Here is an 18471-nt window from a genome sequence, read left to right as displayed (position 1 = left end):
TGCGTGCTGAGTACGGGCATGTACATACTTTCCTGAAGTTCACACTTGGGGGGTTCTTTCCATGGAATGCATAAAAAAACATGGAAATCATGCAAATCTTCCAAGTCAAGGCTGCATATCTAGATAATCTGCCTTGTATATTTTTTTCCATTTGTTATTAGTACATGTTTGTAATACATAATGTTTACCTTCCTTGTGGGAAACTGATACGCATATATAATACAACTTAATTCCTTTTCTTCATCCCCTTTCCCTTTCCTCCCTATCTACTCTTGATCCCTTCCCTTTTGATAAAGATTCATCTTGCTACTTCCTATTATCTATCTTTTATTTTGCTATTTATACTTGGGTTTCTCATATAAGAAAAAACATATTTAGCTTGTGTGGTTGTATTTTACTTAACCTTGTAGTCTCAAGGTGCATCTGTTTTCCTACAAATGATTCAAGTTTATCCTTCCTTACAGCAGAGTAGTGCTCCATTGTGTATAAATACCACATTTTCTTTATCCATTCATCTGTTGATAGGCATATGGGGGACTTCCAAGATTTAGCTACTGAACTGCTCTACTACAAATACGAGTATGCATATATCACTGTAAATAATGTCCTTAACTCTTTTAGGAAGATATGTAGGAGGGGAACAGCTGGGTCAAATGGAATAGCTATTTTCAGTTTTTTGAGGAATCTCCATACTGACTTCCAAAGTTGTTGTACTAGTTTACACTCCCACTAACAACGTAAAAGGGTTCCTTCCCCCCTACCCACAGCATTTGTTATTATTTGGTTTCTTTTATTTATTTATTTTGGTACCGGGGATCGAACTCAGGACCTTGCGCTTGCGAGGCAGGCAGCGGAACCACTGAGCTAAATCCCCGGCCCCTATTATTTGGTTTCTTGATGATGGCCATTCTTTCTGGGCTAAGATGGAATCTCAGAATTGTTTTAATTTCCAGTTCTCTACTGGCCAGAGATGTTGAGCGCTGTTTCAGGTATTCACTGGCCATTTGTATTTCTTCTGTGAAGTGTCTATTTCAGTTCCCCCTTTTTTTATTTGATATTTTATTTGGGGGTCTAATTTTTTTGAGTTCTTTACACATTCTAGATATTAATCCTCCGTCCAAAGAATGGCAGCTAGATATGCTCTAAGAAAAATAATGCCCAGGATAAGTACAGTCTCTTGGAAATGTTTACTTTCTGACCTACATATCTGTTTTAGTGAATTTTCTAAATTCTCTGCTATTTTTATAAAGTATAAACATAACAGGATGACAGTCATAGTCAAAGGTGGTATCATCTGCCCAATAAATCATTTTTTTAATTTGTAAGAGCTCTTTTGTATATTGTAAGTATTTTGTTCACCTCTTACATCATAAGTCTATTGGTCTTGTGATTCCATTTATAGTATGATTTACTAAGCCAAATTTATCTGACTAGGAAGACGACATGCGTTATCATCAGAATCTATGTGTGAAACAAACAACTATCTTTCAGTATTGTCCCTATGAACAAGATAAAAATATTTCATCATTTTGACTAATAGTTGCTCCAGAAAATGGCTAAATGTCTTAATTCATAAGTTTGGTAACCTTAAATTTTAAGGAATTCAAGTTCTATGTCAAAACCAAAACACATAACAAAAATAATCTTCTTAAGCATGTTTACCACTTTCAAGTGGCAGTAAACATAATAACATGGGCAAAGAGTATATGGTTATTTTTCAAATTACAAAATAACACATATTATATAACAAAATAATTCACAGGTGAAGAACAACCAATCATGGAATGCCCCCTCCCATACCAAACGGCAACAGCCTTTGAGCAAACAGGCATGTGCACGTGTCTGTATACAACACACCACTGAAATAGTACCTACAGCTCACACTGCTTTCTCACTAAATAACATATGAAGGGCCTGCTTTCAAGTGGACAGATACTGAAGTACCTACCTTTCCCCGCTAACAGCTTTAGGGACACATACTAGTAAGTAAACCTATTTCACTGTGTAAGTAGCACATCCCCCGTGCTGGGGATGGAACCCAGAGCCTCTCTATGGAGCTACATCTCATTCCCTGGTTCCATTTCTAATATAGTCTTTCCCTCCTGTGGTTTCTCTTGTTTGCCATCCTATAAGCCATGACTAAAAGCTACTATTTTTCTACACTTTTCTACATGTTCCCAAAATAGTTACATACTTTTGTATGCATGCATGCGCACACACACAAAAGCACTTTCTGACCTGAATAATCCAAGACAGTGTATTAACTACACACTCTTTTCTATGGTTTGCTTTTCCCATTCAATACTTTATGGAAATTTGTTCAAGTCAAATAGTAAACGTTCTTTTCATCATGTATAATATTCCACAAAAATACTATGTATCAAAATGTATTCCGTCTGTGCTCCATGAAAGGTATGCAGTTTTTGTCCTTTTGCCAAAATAAACAGCACAACAAAAACATTTTAATAGTTTATACTCTCATTTAAATCTGATGCTTTCATTTTTATGGGCAAGAGTACCAGGGTAAGACTGCCGGATTGAAAGCCATCTCTACTTCACCTTTCCCCAGAAAGCAGCTGTCCAACTGCTTTCTGAGGTGGTTTTAATCATTTCATATTTCACCAACAGCCTTTGAGGTCACTGTTCTTCCCACAACTTCACCAGTAGCCACTCACGTCAACAGGTTTCCTTTCTTTTTTCTTGTACCTGGAATCGAACTCAGGACCTTGCTCTTGCCAGGCAGGCGCAGCACCACTGAGCTACCCTGGCCCCAACAGGTTTCCTTTCTAAGTTTTGTCAGCCTGACTTCTAGAAAGGATGTGACATTGCTATTTTACTTGTTTTTCCTCAGCTAATACTGAGAACATTTTCTTAAATAATGACACCTGAATTTAAATATCTGTAAACTGCCTGACATCAATATACCACTGGATTTTCTCTGTAAATGTTAAGAATTTTAAGTGTAAGTTAGACAAAAAGATAAATACCTTGTCACACATGCAGATTTTTTTTTTAACTTTTACAGACAAATGTCTTTTTTAAAAAATAGTTTTTGGGTTTTATATCTTGGTTAAGGGTTCTCCCACCCTAGATGTTTTTTCACAATGTTCCAGTTCTCCAGTGATCAAAGGCAATGCACGCCTCTCAAGCCCACACCTCCACCTGAAGCAGTGAGGTCCCCCTCTAAGCCCTCTGTCCTTGCTCCCTGTGTGGACTCTAACTCTAGGATTCTCATCCCTCCGTGCCTTCACTGTTCCCTTTCTTATGACACGGGAGCTCTTCCCCCAAAATTTCTCTTACCCCATACTTTAGGACTCTTAATAGTTTACATGTTTACTTAGCATCTATCTCCTTTAAAAAAAAAATTGATCAGATTCCCTGTCTTGGAGAAGACAGGGAAAGTTCAGGAGTTTTTTAAAAAGCAGTACTTTCACAATGGCTGTGACACAGAAATATCCCTGAGCTAACTGTAAATGAGCTCCACCAGGATGAGGTGGCTGAATACTAATGGCTCATGTTCAGTGAGTACTCCCCTCCATTCAGACCCTGCGCTAATCGCTTCATGGGCACCACCTCCCTTTATCTCCAAAACAGTCCTATAAACTGAGCACTCTATTAAATAACTTGTGCATGGTCACAAATGTAATGACTGGCAGAGCTGTGATTCTTTTAACTCGGGAGCCTCACCTCCCAGTTGAGCCCTGACTGCCACTTACTATGTAACCATGAACAATAAGCCAACCGACTACAACACATTTCGTACTTAGAAAATGACAACACAGTATTTCATAAGGCTATGGTGAGGGTCCAATGATACAACGCATACAGAGAAGTGTTCTTTAAATTTTGGATCTCATTCACTGTGGTCTGTAAAAACAATAACAATTAATAAAACCAGTACTTTAAAAAATGAAATAGAATACATCTAGCAAGGGTAGGAACTGTTAAATTTTGTTCCAATAACACACACAGACCCCTATATATGTGCATATTATGTGGCCAAATATGTGTGTACTGTACGGAAAATCTGAATATCCCCCAACCTCCAAACAGAAGCTTGGTCAGTGATGTACAACATTCATTCCCATGCCTAGTAGGCAGAAAACTTTCCCATAAAGCAGATACTGATGTTACTATTATTATAAATGATTTCACGGAAACCACCTTGTCTGAGCTGTTCAACACTTGAAACTACTACTTTCTGAATGCGTTATTTACTCACTACAGTTAAGAGAGAGTTTAGAAAAATAGCTATTTACTGAACAATCTTCGTGACTTCATAAAGGGTCTCATAGGGAGGGAGGTATGAAGTTATTTCTGTTACCCGAGGGAAAAGCAGACCACAAAAAGGTTTCCCCCTCTTAGGCTCTGTCTCCTGCAAGGCTGTGCTCAAGGACAATGGATGGCTCTCACTTAGGGGCTGGTATCAGTACCTCCCAGCAAGATTTGGCAAACTAGGACACTACTCCCTCTTGAGAGGTTGCTTGGGGGTTGGGAGACATTAAATAAAGTTTCTTTAAACAAAGACTAGGGTTACTGCACAGTGAAGCAACTTGGGAGGGATTCCAAATTGGTGAAGTCCCTTTCTTTCCTGTCACTTACTAGTTTACTGATACTCTTTGTTTTAATGTCACAGGACCTGGGTGAAAATGCTAGTTGGTTGTTGATCCAAATAACATCTTTTATTCAATTGAAATGATGAAAGAGCATATACTAACGAATCCCACATTTAATTTTACTGTGCCTTAAACATTCCGTTCACATTATTAAATGATATTAAACCTAAGTCCTGTCTTCAGACCTCAGGGGTACTTTCACCGAATTCATCCTGGGGCATTTTAAGCATGGCTTCTCTGTTCAACCTTTTCTGTGCCTTGATTTGGGGAATGATCTTGAACGCAACTATGTTGTCAACAATGGGATGTCAAAAGTAATTCAATCTACTTAAATTTCACAATTCTTTATTTTCTCTAATTTCACTGATGAAGGTATTTTTGTGCACATATGCTACTCACGAGACTGCAATCCTTTAGCGGTTAGAGAGTATGGTTTATTCTCCTCTTCATCACCACTGCACAAAGAATTTGGCTTGACAGCTACTCAATATACCTGCTTTTAAATTAATGGTTTTAGCTAGTGTCTCACTTTAAAATGGAGCCAGAAAGAAAAATTATGAAAAAAATGAGAGATATAAATTGCAACTGAGGTAAGAAGAACACAATAATCATTTTCTCTAAGCCACTTCTTGAAAAATAGTTTCAAAACCAACTACTTCACACAATTTACTTGCACTTGGCAAATAAACATTTGTTCGTGTTATTAAATATTCAGTAATCATAAGTAGCAGCACATTTATTTGAACATTTGGACATTTAGAAAACCAAAAAAAAAAACCTTCTTTTCTCTGCTTCAATATCAAAAGGATGAAGCAAAATCTAAGAAAATAACTTCAGAGAAGCAAACTTCAACATTGATAATTTACTTGCATGTGTACATATGTTTTGTACTTATGTGTACATCCCAATATGCAGCTATTAGATACATATTACTTCTCAACTATCAGAATTCTTCCCCGCTTACCCCAAATCTTTGTTTCTGTAATTCTCAATTTAAATATAATCTTAACACAGCCTGCATCTTTAATTTCTATGAATGTCTACAAGGCACCCACTCTGAAACAGTCTTCCAAGTTAGGAAGTCATTAGAAATAAACTATAAACTTACATTCACAAAACTGAAGACTGGATTATAAAATGATGTTACAGAGTAAATGACTGTAGTAATAGTCTTATTTACACATTGCAAATAATGTAAAATGTTGCTTGGAAAAAGTCTTAATATAGTTCATTTGGGATATAGTTTGCAAACCTGTTCTTCAACAAAAGGTTGAAAAAGACAGGATGTGTGGAAGAGCCTGCTAAGCTCATCACTGGGTAAATACATTCTTACTTCCAAGTCATTTGAAAAGTATCAGATTCCACTGCTGGAAATTAATATTCTGCTTTCTATTTATTCCTTCTTTGTCCTTGTTAGGGTGTAAAGAACCATACAGAACGCAACTGCTTCTCTCCATCTGAAAGGATAGGATAAGAGTTTCTGCAAACACTCTTACCTACAACTCATTTCTTAAAAATATGCAAGGCTGTTGTTCCAGATTTAAACTCTTACTCTCCCTAGATTCTAAGCTCTGATGGACTGTTGGGCAATAAATAGCAGGAGTGCAGCAGACACTCAGTATATGTTGCTGTTATGGACTGTATGCCAGTTGGTTTTCTATTAATTGGGGCCCTAGGGTGAGTAGACCCTCCCACAGTGTATTTATAATATAAAATAATTCTTCCATAATCAACAATAAAAGGCTATTTGTATGCTCTGAGAAACTAAAATGTCTCATCATAGAACTTTGATGTGCTTTAAAAACCTTTCATTTTTCCATGGCATTTATCAAAAGATACCAATGAAGTTAACTCTGAAGTTAACTAGAAGAGCAGACCAACCATCAGTGATGCTAAAGAACACAAGGACAGTGGTTAAAGTTCGGGGTTGGCAAAGATTTATTAGAGAGAAGCTCAAAAAATGCCAATTTAAGAGCAAAAAATATAGATCTCATCAAAATTAAAAATTCCTGTATGAACAAAGAAGAAATGAAAGACTCTGCTCATTATGAAGGCAATGAAAAGCAAGTGACCCAGTGAGAGGGAAATATTCATGCTTCATATATTCATGGGAGGAGTGGTGCACCCCAGTACTCGTGACTGTCAACTCGACTGAAGAAGGGGTTCCTGCAGAGGTGACTGGATTGTGAGAGCACTGAGCCACCCACTGATGAGTTCACAGCCGGACGGGTCACTAGGAGGTGGGGCCTAGCTGAAGCAAGAGGGTCATGGTGGTGGCTGGGGGGACTGTATCTGTATCTGGTCCCAGGTCTTTCCTCTCAGACTCCTTCCAACAAGCTCTCCTTCCTGGCTGCCATGAGTTGAGCCATTTTGCTTTGCCATATCCTTCTACCATGATGCCTCTGTCTTACAGCTAGTCGACCACAGACCGAAACCTCTGAAACTGTGAGCCAAAATAAATCCCTCTTTTCCTTTACATTATGTGTCTCACATATTTTGTCCCAACAACAGGAAAGCTGACCAATACAACTGGTATTCAGAATACATAAAGAATGCCTACAAGTCAATAATACAAAAACATACAAACCAAATTAAACAAAAACTCAGATACTTCACAAAGAAAGATGGAACAATGGTTAGTAAACACATGGATGAGTGTTCAAAATCATTAGAGAAAGTAAACTAAAGCCATAGTGGGAAACCATTTGAAACCCACAAGACACCAGATGCTGGAGAGGATATGGAGCAAATGGAATTCTCCCCTGCTGCTGAAAAGAGTGGGAAATGGCCCAACTCTGGGAAATGGTATCATCACACAAAGCCAAACATACAGCTTCCCATGACCTGACAATTCCACTCCTATATAATGGGAATAAAAACATGACCATAAAAAGATGTCTATAAGAATAATTATAGTAGCTGTCTTGCTGTTCTCATTGTTGAGACAAAATACCTGACACCCAGAGTTAGAGGAGAAAAGGTTTATTTAGTTCACAGTTTGTAGAGGTTTCAGTCCATAATCGGCTGGCCCCAAGGCAGGGTGGCATCGCAGAGGAAAACAGTTCATGGTGGGCAGAAAGTAGCCAAACAAGCAAAGACTTTAATAGCATCTTTCTGCCCCCTACATCTTATCCAGGCTACTCAGGATGGGCAGTACACACACTCTTAATCCTAGTGGCCTTGAATCCAGTATTGTACCACGAATCAATCCCAGCGTCATGCACTCTAGATCCAGCCTCCTCTGAAAAAGCCCCACCTATGACCACATGAGGCTTTAGGGGACATTGAGACACAGCTGTAACAGTAGCTTTATTTGTAACTGCACAATGGAAAGAAGGCACATGTCGATCAATGGGATTATAGATAAGCAAATTGTGGCATATCCAAACAGAGGCCTACCGTGCACTAGGAAAAGGAATGAACACTGATATGGAAGACAGGAATGACTCTGAAAGGTAGCGTGCTTAATGATTAGAGCCAGACTTAAAGAGTCTGCATGATTCCCCTTGCAATATACTTCAAGAATACCTGAGACTAAACCACAGAGACAGAAATCTAAAGGCTGTCATGGGGGGTAGTGATCAAACAAAAGGCAGTCAGAAGGAACTTTCCAGGTGATGCAAATGTTCCATATCTTCTTGAGGATGTTAATTAGGTGGAGAATACACATTTTCCAAAATTTACCAGATTATATATTTAAGAACTATGAATTTCACTGCACATAGAAATTTTACTTCAACAAAAAAGGAAATTAACATAATTGGTTATTTAAAATAACCAAAATAATATTGGATATTTAAAATGATCAGCACTTTGCAAACATTTTGGTCTCAATATTAATCTCATTCTTTTTTTTTTGGTACCGGGGATCGAACTCTGATCCTTGTGCTTCCGCAGCAGGCAGGGAAACCACTGAGCTAAATCCCCGGCCCCATTAATCTCATTCTTAAAGATTACTGATGATAGGACAGGGATGCAGCTCAGTGGCACTGTGCCTGCCTGGAGAGTGCAAGGTCCTGAGTTCCATCCCTGGTACTGGGGGGGGAAAAAAAAGATTACTGATGACCCCACAGCTGACCTTCTTTTAATGTGGGTTATATCTATCATTATTTACCAAATTAGAAAAAAAATTAACTTATTGACTCATTTAATAATAATAAAACTAGTACTGTTAAATAATTTTATGAAAACATTTTCTAAAACAAAAATAATGTAGAATTATATCTCTTACATTTTTGCAATCCCTTAATGTCTGGATTAAGAAAAAAATAGCTGGGGTCTCATAACTGCTTCTGCATTAAATCTAGGATCTCCTACATCATGCAGTCTCCAGAAATTCCACTGTGACTTACGGGTGAATGGTATGAAAAGGCAGATGTCTCAGTAATATTATGAAAATTGGGGTCCCTTGAAACAACCATGGAAACCCCCCTCAAGGTCTAAAGACCCTACTTTCTAAAACCACTGGCATAGTCGGTACACAGGTACCCTCTCACCAGCATGTCTTTTAAAAACTTTGGAAGAGAGTAGGAAAAAAGTCCACTCATTTGACACAGACTGAGCACATTCTAACTACCACAACTGGTTTTGAGGATATTTGGAAAGTGGAACAACATACTTGTTTCAACAAATGTGTCAAACTGAGATACTTGTTTCAACCAAAGATACTATTTCATTTCTAAATTCTGCTTTAAAACTTTAAAGTCTACGAATTCTTCCGCTAAACAAGTTTAAAGATATTTAAAATCAACACAGTTTTTTGTTTTGTTTTGTTTTTGTTTTTTTGGTACTGGGGATTGAACTCGGGTTCTGGCACTTGCGCAGCAGGCAGCAAAACCACTGAGCTAAATTCCTGGCCCAACACAGTTTTCTTCTTATAAAATACAAACCTTGTAACCAAAATTCAAGTTTAGCAGTTTACCTACCTAAATGATAGATATGATATTTTATATTAACATTTAAACTCGGGGTAAAATCAGTTTCATTGGCCAAGCAACTCAGAGAATTCCAGTTTAAGTTGATGCAATTTGACTTACCACTCTGACAACAATGCCCTCACATAACCAGGGAAACAAAGTTTGCTATCCAAAGTCAGTAAGACTGGTTTTTCCAGTCTGAAAAATAATATTAGTCCTTAATCCAGGTAATATTAATATTTTAGTTGTAATAAATGGGGATATTTAAGACAGATACATATTACATATGAAATATCAGGTAAATTTAACATACTGAAATCAACACAAAGTACCTAAAACTTAGCTATACAATTTAATTTCTAAAATTTATTTCTTTCCCTGTCAACAGAAGCAGTGCTTGGGCTGATCTTAAAGAGACCATACAATGTAAAACTCTGTACCCTCTACCTAGCTGAGGTTTAAATTCGGACAAATACAGAAAGCACAAACTCCTCTTCATATATTTAGTATGCCATGCTGGAGGCTGACAGGCAGGAGTACTGTAACTTACAGCCGAGCCAGGGGATAGGCTAGCTCAACAGCTGGGTGCTCAACTTACTCCTAGACATCTTCCAACTAAAATTAGCATGGGGTCTCAGAAGCAAGCCAGCACAAGTCAAAGACGAGTGCCCCAAGACTGACTGGTCATACACCATTTTTAGTTAGGCAGCTTTAAAAAACTCAATGACTTGGTTTCCTATTTTTGGTTTAGTAACTGTATATAACTTTTACTCTTTGAGTTTGCAATATATTTTGATTATCTGAAATTTTTTTCATTTTTGATCTCAAGTGATATATTTATAGTCTATGATCATCACTTAGATCTGGCTCTGCACAGAGAAGTTAGGGGGACTCTGCATGCCATAAAAAAGGTTTTACTTGTTTTGATTTTAACAAGTTAAAACTGTATACACAAAATTACATACATTGATGTTTACAGTAGGTAGCTAAAACGCAGAATTCATTGTCAAACTTCAAGAACACAGTGAATTTACTTCCTACTTTTGTCCGTTTGTTACCACACCTGGAACGACAAAGCTGCAGAAACATCACATTTTAAAGCCAAAACGTACAGGTGGGAAAACACCTCTGAACCGGTGTTTTGATTTAGAAAGGGGTCACTGCGGGCACCTGGACTCTCACTGGAGGCCTAACTCAGTGCTCAGCATGGAAGGAAGGAGGACTGCCACAGAAAGGCAGACTTTGACCTAGGAACACAGTGACTATTCTTTGCTCATCCTTAACTCTAAAAATAACTAAGGTTTTAGCCAGGCATGGTGGCACACACCTGTCATGCCAGCTCCCTGGGAGGCTGAGGTACGGGGATCACAAGTACCAGCCCAGCCTGGGCAAATTAGCAAGATCCTGTCTCAAAATAAAAAATAAAAGGGGTCTGGATGTAGAAAGGCCCTGGGTTCAAACCCTAGTATCACCAAAACCAAAAGCAAGCAACCAAGCAAACAAAAAACCCCAGCAAAAATAAACAACGACCAAAAAAACCCCAAACTTCGATATCACATAATGGGTGCTAGAACAGATGGGAAGTCACTGAAGTGAAAAGTAAAGAGCGTAGATTATGGTCCTTTCGACCTCAAGGAAAGACAGTGCTGATGAGACACATGCTGTGTGTGCAGAGATTAGAGCCAGCTCTGCCCTTCTGGCTTCACACAAAGGCTACTGAGCCTCAGGAGTGTGCACTGCTAAAGGGCAGAGGCACCAAGACAGAGGGCAGTTTTCCACTGATAGCTCTCCATGCTCCACATGGAATAAGGCCATCTTAGTGGTAATTCTGCTGGTGAAGCAGGGGAGAGAAGCCCTTCCTAATTACACAAACTTCTTGGGTTTTATACACTGGGAAATATTCTGCCTCAGAACTTGAATAGGCTCTGGCTGGATCAGGAGTCTGGTTGTAGCAGCGAGATCCAGAGTTCTCCACAGAATACAAGTCTGAGCATTTGGTGGGAAAGGCTGATGATCCTTAAATGCAACACTGCAGCAAGGTAGTTTTGAACAGGTTGTATGTTTCCTGGAGCTCTGCGGATCCCCAAACAAGGGTTTGAGGAACACCAGAAATTATGTAACAGTAAGAGAAGAAACAAAGAGAAGCAGAGATGGGCTGAATAATGGTTATTCCTCTGTAATATGCCTGTGCCTCCTTGTGGTTCTAAACCTTTTGGACTAACTTCCCTTTAAACCATTTTCAGATTGAGCAATTTTTTTGTGATTTGCTTTTTAGCTGTTTCAACATCCTAAATTAACTTCCTTAAGTGATATGAGATGCTTTCGATTGCCTGCCACCAAAGATAGGATTTCAAGGGACAGAGCTGCATTTCTGATTTCTTCCTGCTCTGTGACACTCAACACCCCTAGAGTGTTCTCTGATATGTCCACCAGTTTCCCATCTGATTGCCCAAGAGCAAAGTGCAATACCTGTACCGCAAAAGGATATATTCTTCCTCTTCCCTGAAGTTTCTTCTACTGAGAAAGAGCATACACTGTCCCGCAGCACACAATGAGATCCAAGTTGTGTACCTGGCCTGAGACTTTCTCATTATTTCCACTAAGATATGCTGTATCAATCATGTCCTGAAGGAAAACAGCCAAAAAGTTTGATTTTTTTTTAATATTAAGGGAATGCTTTGTTATTAAAGAAAACATCATAACTTTATTCCTGCACCCTTTGAAGTATTCTGCTTTGGCTGGAAGTGGTGTGCAATGGAAATAAGAGGAACACAATGGTCTCCTTTAGGACTGCTTAAGGAGAATATATTTTTATCTTAGATCTGTTTTAAACATAATACAACTTTTAATGTATTCATGTGTTCTTCTCGTTTGTTCAAGTTAATGCAACTGGACACTTATAGAAGGCCTAGATGACAAGTTCTGTGTGCACTTTACTTTGTAGTAGTACCCAACATGAAGACAACAGATGAGTAGCTATTTTGGGACTATGATGTTCTCTAAATTTTTACACAAAAGAAACAAACAGAACATTAATTAAAGGCTAGGATAAATTACCTTAAATTTCAGAATATGAACCTTTTTGCCTAAGCATGTATAACTCCTTGGATAGGAACTGCATGGTACCCAAAGATTCCCCAAAGGAGTTCTTTTCACAGGAGTGCATCCTCCTGTCTTTGTGTAAATCCCCTCTAGACAATAAAACACTATTACCTACAAAAAGAATGTAAAAGAGGGATCTTCAAATTCCCTCTTCGTCCACATGAAAGTTTGAAGAGAAAATCTCTTGATAATATGAAGGGTGCTGGTCAGTCAATGGAGGATGTGAATTTCCATCAGTTTTTCAGTTAGATCCCTGCAAAATTGCTGAAATAAAGTCTAATAACCAAGATGCATCCTTTGAAAACATCCAGTGGAGTGTAGACTGAGGAGCAGACCTTACTCAGTATAAAATGGATACAGTACTGCAATCGACACCAAGGATGGCAGTCAGTCAAGATTAGGAGGGGAGAGAGACATGGACTGTACATTGGGCAGCGAAAGTTTGCTTTTAAAAGTGAAGATGCAAGAGCAAAAGGGAGAAAAAAGTCCAAATAGAGAAAAAAAATAAATGATAGCTTGGAAGGTATGTCTGATCATACAAAAGGCGAAGAATACGAATCCTGTCTGGCAGACAATTTCCCCAGGTGGTAAATGAACTGGAGAAATTATCCACTGCCATAAGGAAACCAAACACATGTGATGATAAACAAGATAAAGCAGAAAGCATTTGTGGAGTCATATTTCAAAGATGATGAGAGAAAGACTGCCTTATGAAATTTTCCTCATATTGAGGTGGTTTGGAAAAAAGAAGAGAGAAGAAAATTGCTTGGTCACACATGTAAGGAATATAAAATGTATTACACAGATATGCCGGCAGAATAAAGAGAAAAGAAGGTGGCTTTCTGACCAAGACACCCAACACACCAGAGAATTTCTGGGAAATTGGTTCCCTTCTACCCAAACTTGTATGGAAAGGGTTTACATCACGGAAGATCTTAATCTCTGTCTTTGTCCAAAAAGACAGCAGCAGCCTTACAATGCTATGTTTTCTCTAAAAGGCAAGGAGAAGATACAGACAAGGGGTAATGGGAGTTGCCAGAGACCCCTGCAGTGGTCCTGGCCTCTTGCAAGCCAGTGCGACATCCACGAGATAGGAAAGTGGGAATTAAAAGATATACAGAGACAGAGGCTTGAGAGAAACTGAGTCTTGGGCTAGTCTAAGCTGCTCTGGGCAACAAAGACAAAGACACCAAGGCCATCCAGTGTTGTTTATTCATTACAAGCATGGGAAAGAGGGGAACTGGGCAGGCCTTGGGACACTTGCTAATAACAAGTATCAGGCAGGCAGGACTGCAGAATGAGGACACAGACATATCCTTGCTGAAGAGAACAAACGGTTAATTTCAGAGGGGAGAATTTAGTTGAAGTCAGTTGACCTTGACTGGGAGTGAACTCAGCGAAGCTCTGCTACTTCCAATGTAACACAGCAGGATTATGGAGGGGCAAAAAGCTTGTGCCGCTATAGCCTGCTAATACTGGGCAGAGGTGTCTGCTACAAGAAGATACACAGGCTGAGGCAGAAGTGGCACAGAGGAAAATTGTTTCCCTTTTAGTTATAGTTAAAGTTGGTATTAAACAGTGATTTTTTTTTGAAATGATAAACTGGCTTACAAAGCAGCTTTTCTATTAAAAATGTTTTAAAATGTCATTTACCTACCATACAAATGACTATTTAAAATGTGGATGTGTTTATACTTTCGTGCTACTGCACCTTTAAAACACTAAGGTGCTTTGATCTTGAACTCTAATTTGAGTTTACTTTTTTGTGGTAATTACAATTTTGAAAATAAAAAAAAGAAGAAACAAAAGAAACAACAGTGTTCGACACCAGACAGGCATGGGCTCCAGGCCTCTCTAGCCTCTTGCTGTGCACTGTGCTGTGTGGGGTCCTGGTCAGCTTACAGGAGAAGCAGCTGAGGCCTGGGGGGAGCAAAGCTTTGCAGGCGGGAGACAGCTCTCCCCACCCAGAACCAGAACCAGAGCCGAGGCTTAGCTCAGAAGAGGGATCGCCCCAAGCCAGGGGTTCACCATGTCTCAAGAACACATTCACCTTCCGGAAATTCTGGCACTGTACTTAAGGTGCTAAGAGCCTCAAAACACCAAAGTAAAACAATTTCAAAGAATTCGTGGTCATACGCTACCATCCACGGAAGGCAGCTATGCTGACAGTCGTGAGCTGGCCCAGCTGTGTTTGCCTACAATTGTGCTTTTACACTGGGAGGACACTGCGCTCCACCTCTTTGCTCTTACTAAAAGGCGACTATGTCTGCTCTAGTACAAATCACCCCATCTGCTCAGATTGGCGTACCCGTGCACTGTAATGGTATACAACCTTGGCTCCAGACATTTGCGTGTTCCACATTCATCTGACGTAGCAGCACGGCTCCCTTGCTGAGAACCAGTGTGTACAAAGAACGCTGCCACTGCCACCTCAACAGGGAGCTGCCTCACCTCGGTGAACGCTTAACTGTGGTAAAGCAGAGGGTCCACACTAAGTTTCAAATCTTGGCCCCGCACTTTGTGCTACATCACACCACACAAGCTAGTTATATCCCAGCGGATGAGCATGTGTCACACTTTATATAATCAGTGGGTTTTGAAAAGAATTGTGTGTCAACCAAATTTTTTAGATTTTAAAGGTACAAGGCTAACAAAGTAAGAAATCTTTAAAGGACCTCTGTGTTTTTTTAAAAAAACAATCATTTCTCTAATTTATTTACCTTCCAAATCCTTATTACTGTATATGGTGTTTTCTTAAAGAGAAGAAAATTCCTCCTGAGGTAACAAGTGAAGAAAACAATACTGAAGAACTCTATGTCCCCTGAGACAATTTTCTCCTAGAGACAAAATTCAGGCTGGCACAGCTCCAAAAGGGAAAGACACTTTGATATATTTGTAGAGACAAGACTCTACATCTATGGCTTCTTATAAAATGTAGACCGAGTAAACGGGCTAAGGCAGGCAGACCACTAAGACCGACAGACTGAAAAATATTTCCTAACCCTAAAATCTTATGCTTGTGTATGAGTGGGGGTGAGGGAGGCGTATCTTCCGATAAATGGAGCAAGACCCTAAGGAAGAATGTACATTTTGGTAAATATCTAACCACTTCTTTCATTTAACATTCCGAGGATTGTAAGTGTCCCTAAAGCAAACCTGAAATAGAAATTGGATATTTACCTAAGAGATTGAAAAGTCTAGGGATCAGAAGGAGAAAGTAATGAGACCTCTGCATGGGGAAGTAATGTCAAGGGATCAAACAGTGAGTAATAGCCTGTGAGCCTCCAGTCACCTCCTGTTTACACTTCTGACAATGTAACTTTACAGGCAGGCGTGTGCCACGCAGCCACACCTATGCATCATCAACAGAAACCACGCTGCAGTTTAATCATACGATGAAACACCTTACAAAATATAATGAAAATCAAAGGCACCTGGCTTTAAATACACAGACAGTTTTCTTGTGTCCCTCTCACCAAAAGACCAGTGTTCTTCTAAGATCAGTACTTTACTTTAGCTACCTTTCTCACAATCAACTTTCGAAGGACAATATAAATTTCCAAATCAAATCAAAGAACTTTCATCTAAATTAAAAGAAAGGAAGAAGGCAGGATCGTTTGTCTACTTAGGGTTCATCCGTTTTCATTTGTATAACGGCACCTGACATTTAACGAACTAAAATCACTGAACACTTTGTGTAGATCAGGCATATCCAACCTGCAGCCTACCTTTATTTTCCTTTATTTTTTTGAGTGAAGAGGAATCATCTTGAACCACATATAAAATACGGATTATAGTAAATATATTTAAGTAATAAAACTTTCTATTTTAAATAATTTACTCATAAAAGAACAAAAAAAAGTGGGCCACAGGACATGCCTGATACAGATAATCTCATTTAATTATATCATAATGAACCAACAAAGTAGGCCCTATTATTACACTTATTTCACAGAAAAAGAAGTGGAATTTCAAAGAAAGTATAACTTGTCTAAAGTTGGCAAAGTTGTACAATATGGGATTCAAACCCATACTGTAGTTCTTAATATATACACTATTCTAGTTCACAATAAAAGTTTATACATATAAGTGCAAAAATCAAGAAAATCAAAAGTTTTAAATTTAATGGTGGTATTTATTAAAGGTTTTTGGTATTTCATTTCCTACTATGTGGTAAGAATTAGAAATTCCAAGAATTGTCTCTCCTTTTGACAAACCTGGAAAAAATTTTACTTGATATCACACAGCAAAAGTTTTCCTAATAATTATTACAGAGCACCTAAAAACTGATGTGCTCAACATTCCTACAGAAAAACAGGTAAGAGATTTGAGAAGTTCACAGAACTTGTCATAAACATACAAAAAGATGTGCGACCTCTCATCACAGACAGGGACACCCAATACACAAGCAAGGTTTTATTCATAATTCTGTCCGGCACCTTGGACAGAATCTGGTGTTAAGAGTTCAACAAATATTTGTTGAATAAACAATATGATACGCACTTTTGAAAAGCAAGTTCAGGGGCTGGGGATTTAGCTCAGTGGTTTCGTCGCCTGCTGCGCAAGCACAAGGACCCAAGTTCAATCCCCAGTACCAAACAAACAAACAAACAAACAAAAAAAGAAAAGCAAGTTCAGGATCTATATGTATACAGTTCTATCATTTGTGTGAAAACATTTATATCCAGTAAGTGGTTACATTTAGGGACAGGAAGGAAGCTTCTAGTTTAAACAGTGGAAATTAAAATTTATAGATTATGAAGCTGGGGCACTGCTCTGTGGTACAGCTCTCTCCTGGCATACATGAGGCCCTGAGTTTGATCCCCAACAGCACAAAATTAACTAATCAATTAAAAAATAAAAAGATAAAAAGCAAAACATGCATTATGCTTCTGAATTTTGAGCTACATAAATATATTACCAATTCAAAAATGTAAAAGGACTCATCTCTAAACATACATGCACACACCTGTATGTATTTATGAAGAGTTACATAGGAAAAATCCAGTTATAATCAGTATCAAGGAGCAAAGAATTGAGATTAGAAAAAAAAAAAAAAGAATTGAGATTAGCCCATATTGTTAAGTGAAAGAAATCAAAGTTGTACAGTATCTTTTATAGGAATATATATCTCTTTATTTCTTACACTGAAACCAAAATAATTGGAAAGATTGTAAAAATGGCTACCCTTATAGAAAGGGAGAAAAATTACTGTTAACTGAAAATAGATTTGTCTAAATATATATTTGAAAAATTTTGAAATCACATCAATATGTAACTTTAATAATTAAGTCAAACTAGACAAAGAGAATCCTTGAGCCTTGAGAGTAAATGAAACACATGAGCCAGTCTGTGCACCAGGGCAGTTTAACCACACAGCAGGCACAGGGCAGATCCACTGCAGTGACTGCCCCAAACACAAAATCTGACTGTACATTCCAGACAAGGTATATTTTTAAACACCTGAAAAGAAATATAAATCTTTTCAACAATCACATTGCAAGTAACATAATTTACGTAAATATGTTTTGCACGTGGTCTAAACATACATATTCAGAATAAAGCACATAGGTAATCAGGAAAACATCATTAGGAATCATGACATGCACTAACCATGCATCAGTGTGTGGAAATAACTAAAAACAGGGCCAACAGGTTAGCAATAAGCATCCTTACCCCTCTGACTGTTATTTCTAAATAATGCTTCCCACTAAAAAGAAACAGGGTTCCCTAAGAGACACTGCTGACACTAGGTCTGAGGCAGGAAATAAGCCAGAAACATCACCTATCAAAAAGCAAAGACAATATGTATATGTCATATGCAAATTATACTTTAA

At 38.4% G+C, this 18471-nt stretch overlaps 1 protein-coding gene across 12 annotated transcripts in view; it reads right to left on the bottom strand.

The window, feature by feature from the left end:
* Osbpl1a (oxysterol binding protein like 1A) overlaps positions 1-18471 on the bottom strand; it is a 198608-nt gene that overhangs the window by 44360 nt on the left and 135777 nt on the right. The window lies entirely within an intron of this gene.

Source organism: Heterocephalus glaber, unplaced genomic scaffold (genome assembly GCF_053883595.1).
Source record: "Heterocephalus glaber isolate CG9 unplaced genomic scaffold, H.glaber_assembly_v1.0 deba00000331, whole genome shotgun sequence".
Lineage (NCBI taxonomy): Eukaryota > Metazoa > Chordata > Mammalia > Rodentia > Bathyergidae > Heterocephalus > Heterocephalus glaber.
Note: the sequence above shows the minus strand (reverse complement) of the source record. Positions and strands in the feature narration are given on the sequence as shown.